Here is a 5000-nt window from a genome sequence, read left to right as displayed (position 1 = left end):
TAGACCGCTCGAGGCTGTTGTACGGCGAGTCCCAACGAATTTTTACCCGAACGGGAAAACGTACAGTCGTCGACCTCGAATTCTCTCAGGATTCGTGTCGTCGTCACCGCTCTCATATCAGTCGATCGTACCGTTCCGTTCGGAGGGGACGATTCGTCGGAGCAGCCTCGTTGTCGAGAGTCTGAAACACCCAACGTCCGTTGCCGAGCACTTACGAATCATTTACGCTCGCTTCGCGTCGTCGGGGTTAAACATAGACCGCTCGAGGCTGTTGTACGGCGAGTCCCAACGAATTTTCACCCGAACGGCCCGCTTCGTATCGACTTCACGAATTATCGTGAGAGCGCGTGGTCGCGCCGTAACCTGTTCAAGTCGATCGTATCGTACCGTTCCGTTCGGAGGGGACGATTCGTCGCTGCACAGCCTCGTTGTCGAAGAGTCTGAAACACCCAGCGTCCGTTGCGAGCTCTTACGAATCATTTACGCTCGCTTCGTGTCGTCCGGGTAAATATAGACCGCTTCTCGAGGCTTGCAACCGGCGAGTCCCAACGAATCTTTACCCGAACGCGCGCGTGTCGTCGACTTCGAATTCGTGCATGGAGCGTGCGTGGTGTCGTCGCGCGTAACCTGTTGAAGATGGTCGATCGTACCGTTCCTTTCGGAGGGGACGATTCGTCGGTAATAGCCTCGGTTGTCGAGAGTCTAAGACGCGCCCAGCGGTCGTTGCGAGCTTTCGAATCATTTTATGCTCGCTTCGTGTCGTCGGGTGAACGTATAGACCGCTTCTCGAGGCTTGTACAACCGGCGAACGTTCTAACGAATTTTTTTTTACATTTACCCGATCGGTGTTTACGGTACATTAGCGGACCCCTCGAGTTCTCGTAATCGAGAACTCGTCGGGTCCGCTTTTTTATTTGCCATTTTTTCAGAAAGCAATACGCCGCTGGCACTTTGCCGTTTTCCCACTCCCAGAATTGTGCCGTTCAGCTCAGAGGGGACCCGTTCCGTTCCGTGCCGTCCACACCCATAACCTCGTTGTCGAGAGTCTTGAAACCCGCCGTTGCGAGATCGAACTTTACTTGCTCGCTTCGCGTTGTCGGGAAAAATATAGACCACTCGAGGCTGTGTGGTTGGGCGAACGGTGTGGAGCGTCCTAACGAATGTACGAATTTTTTTTTCGTTTACCTGAGCCTTGTTGGAATCGACACGACTGGGTGGTATTGGAATTTTGAAGAGACCGTCGTCGTCGTTCGTTCGTTCGGAGGGGACGATTCCGTCGCTCGCGCCCAAGCCTCGTTGTCGAGAGTCTGAGAAAAACCCGCCGTTGCGAGATCGAATAATTTTATACTCGCTTCGTGTTGCCGGGGAAAACTCTTATAGACCGCCTCGAGACTGTGCGCGAAGACGACGAGTGTGTCCCATCGATGATAACATTGTTATGTTCACCCGAACGAGAGCGTCTTGTCGATCTCGAAAGCAATACGCCGCTGGGTGTTTGGTCTTTTTTCTTCTCAGTTCGACGCGCACGTTCGTTCCAGAGGGGACGATTCCGCCGTTGCCCGTTGTCCTCGTTGTCGAGAGTCTGTAATCCCGCCGTTGCGAGCTCGAACAGTTTATGCTCGCTTCGCGTTGCCGGGAGGTAAAAGACCGCCTCGAGGCTGCTGGTACGCGGAGGAGTCCTAACGAATTTTTGAAGGGATTTTTTTTTTTTCTCTTCGCACCTGGACGCGCGCGTGCATTTTTTCGTAACTTTGAGGGAGACCTTACGCGCGAACCATCGGCGTATGCGTTTCATCCGTAGGACCGATATATCGTGTCGCCTCGAACTCCGTTCGGCGACGCCCGCGTCTCTTTCACCGGGGACGTTTGGGTATCGACTTGTTCGAACTTTAGTACCAAGAGACTCAAAGATCAATAAAATATACATATACGATTACCCTGAACGGTGGATCACTTGGCTCGTGGGTCGATGAAGAACGCAGCTAATTGCGCGTCAACGTGTGAACTGCAGGACACATGAACATCGACATTTCGAACGCACATTGCGGTCCACGGATACAATTCCTGGACCACGCCTAGCTGAGGGTCGTTCACGTAACCAGAATACTGCTTGCGTTGCGTTTCGTCGAATCTTTCTTTCCCTACGGTGCTCGAATCTGCCCGCCGTCGTTCATTCTCGAATTAAATTACGAACGTTTCTGAGTTCGGGCGGCACCGAGAAAGGGAGGAAGAGGAGCGATACGCGACGTACGAGCGATCGTTGGACGTTCGTCCGAGTCGTCTGTGGCCGTGCCGAGGCAATCCGCGATTGGCAACGTGTGTGTGCGCGTGCGGCGTGCGTAAACGCGTTCACGGAACTCGACGGTGCGTCGATCACGAACTCGCGTGAGTTCTTCGTGGCGTCGTGAGTCGTCCGTTAAACGGACGACCGCCCACGGGAACCGCTTCGTGTTTCGATCGCCGATTTTGTTCCGCGTTCCGAATTCGCACACCCGCCACACGCATCGCCTTCGCCCCGCCTTTAGCGCACGATACGAACATGCCGCGCGCTCGACGTCGTTTAAAATGAATTGTTTTTTTTCACGCCGCAAGACCGAGGGAGAATTCTCGGTCGAGAGAGAAGAGATATACAAGAGAGAGAGCGACATCGTCGTAACGCGAGGGACGATGATGCGCATCCGATCGTTCGAAGTTCTCCTCGTACAGCCCCAGGGTGTTCGATCAGAATAACCCGTTCTCTCTGTTCTCTCCGCGCGTGTGTATACCATGTTTCCGCGAGGGAAGAAAAGATCTCTCGCGCGGACCGTCACTCGAACATAGGCCGTCGTTGCGTCCGTGTAGCGTCGCAACGTTTCTGGCCTGTGACGCGTGTCCGCGCTTCGGAGATCTCCCGAAGCGAAACTCGAATCGGTAACACGCGCGACAAAGGAGAGAGTTTTCGGAGCAGATACGGGAAGATTGGCTCCCCTTTGGCGAGGCTCGAGTTTTTTTCTTCGACGAGGTGCCGCCTCGGTGCCGCAAGGTACTACCGCCCTACTTCGTGATCATCGAGTGCGTTGGTCACCCCATGTCTTCGTTGTCGAGACGGGACCGCGCGACCAAAAGCCGGTCATCCAGTCCCCGGAAGCGCAGCTTGCGCTACGATCGCATCGTACGCTTTTCCACGCGTGCGTTCCCTTTTATTTCCCGTTCACGCAGCAGAGAGATTCGTGCGGGCGCTCCAACTCGGCCTGTCCTTCGTTCCGAAGGATCAGGGTAATAAAATCGGGGGAAAAGGAGCCGCTCCGTTTCGATCTCTGCGTGTTACGCGCGGAAGGTGTGGAACCGCTGGAGAGTGTAAACGGTTTGTCGATCGTTCGCAGCTACGACGATAAAGAGGACGGATGTTAAAGAAACGCCGGTAGCTTGGTCGTCTAGCGAGAGTCTCGTATTTTTTTTTTCTTTTATATTTTTTACGAATCTTATATATAAAAGAAATACCGACACACGAAAGGCATTGGCGAGGTGCATAAAACGCTTCGACGAGAACACAACAACGAAGAGAGGTGCGTGTAGTTTCTTCTTGCCGGTTTCTCGAGCGGTAAATCAAAGGATCGCTGTGTCGGAGATGGACGAAAGTTCTTTTCGTCGTCTGCCGTCCCCGTTCGCCGATGCTCTCTCCTCGTCTTGTATATATTTATACATACGAATCTCTTTTTTTTTTTACCTTCTCTCCGTAAGCGAGCTCGATGGCACGAATGAATTTCGTGCGTCACGTAGAGACGACCTCAGATTAGGTGAGATTACCCGCTGAATTTAAGCATATTACTAAGCGGAGGAAAAGAAACTAACCAGGATTTCCTTAGTAGCTGCGAGCGAACAGGAATGAGCCCAGCACTGAATCCCGCGGTTCCGCCGCTGGGAAATGTAGTGTTCGGGAGGATCCGTTTATCCCGAGACAACGAATCGCGTCCAAGTCCATCTTGAATGGGGCCATTTACCCACAGAGGGTGCCAGGCCCGTAGCGACCGGTACGCGTTTCGGGAGGATCTCTCCTTAGAGTCGGGTTGCTTGAGAGTGCAGCCCTAAGTGGGTGGTAAACTCCATCTAAGGCTAAATACGACCACGAGACCGATAGCGAACAAGTACCGTGAGGGAAAGTTGAAAAGAACTTTGAAGAGAGAGTTCAAGAGTACGTGAAACCGTTCAGGGGTAAACCTGAGAAACCCAAAAGATCGAATGGAGAGATTCATCGACGACGATACCGGCTCCCGACGGCGCGCGATGCCCCGGTGGTACCCTCGCGGTACCACGGCGAGCGGCACGCCGTCGTCGGCGAACGTTCCGGTGATGTAGTCGTGCACTTCTCCCCTAGTAGAACGTCGCGACCCGTTGCGCGTCGGTCTACGGCCCGAGTGGGCGCCTGTGGCGTCGCAATCTTGCGCACGCGGCAGACCCTCGGTCGCCCGGCCGGCTGCGCGACGGTACCCGTACGGTATCGGGCCGCAACCAATCCATTCTCGAATGTGTGTGCGTCTAGCCCGCCGCAAGCTCGGTCAGACTACCCGGTGGTACGGACTTTGCGCCGGCTCCGGGCCTGGCCAGCTGTTAGCAGGCGGTGTCCTCGGACTGGCCAAGCTTCGAATTACCGGTCGGCGACGCTACTGCTTTGGGTACTCTCAGGACCCGTCTTGAAACACGGACCAAGGAGTCTAACATGTGCGCGAGTCATTGGGATTTACGAAAACCTAAAGGCGAAATGAAAGTGAAAGTCGGCCTTCGCGTCGACCAAGGGAGGATGGGCCGCGTACCCATGCGGCCTCGCACTCCCGGGGCGTCTCGTTCTCATCGCGAGAAGAGGCGCACCTAGAGCGTACACGTTGGGACCCGAAAGATGGTGAACTATGCCTGGTCAGGACGAAGTCAGGGGAAACCCTGATGGAGGTCCGTAGCGATTCTGACGTGCAAATCGATCGTCGGAACTGGGTATAGGGGCGAAAGACTAATCGAACCATCTAGTA

The 5000-nt window shown here is 54.5% G+C and overlaps 2 non-coding genes across 2 annotated transcripts in view; both read left to right on the top strand.

Moving 5' to 3' along the window:
• Positions 1-1934: 1934 nt before the first annotated feature.
• On the top strand, positions 1935-2089 carry LOC143432420 (5.8S ribosomal RNA). The gene has a single exon (XR_013103017.1). It is a non-coding gene; the product is annotated as a 5.8S ribosomal RNA (ribosomal RNA).
• Positions 2090-3762: 1673 nt separating this feature from the next.
• LOC143432418 (large subunit ribosomal RNA) overlaps positions 3763-5000 on the top strand; it is a 4039-nt gene continuing 2801 nt past the window's right edge. The window contains exon 1 of the ribosomal RNA XR_013103015.1: positions 3763-5000. This exon is cut by the window's right edge and continues 2801 nt beyond it. This is a non-coding gene — a ribosomal RNA (large subunit ribosomal RNA).

This window comes from Xylocopa sonorina, unplaced genomic scaffold (assembly GCF_050948175.1).
Source record: "Xylocopa sonorina isolate GNS202 unplaced genomic scaffold, iyXylSono1_principal scaffold0164, whole genome shotgun sequence".
Classification (NCBI taxonomy): Eukaryota; Metazoa; Arthropoda; class Insecta; order Hymenoptera; family Apidae; genus Xylocopa; species Xylocopa sonorina.
This window is presented reverse-complemented; position numbering and strand designations above follow the sequence as displayed.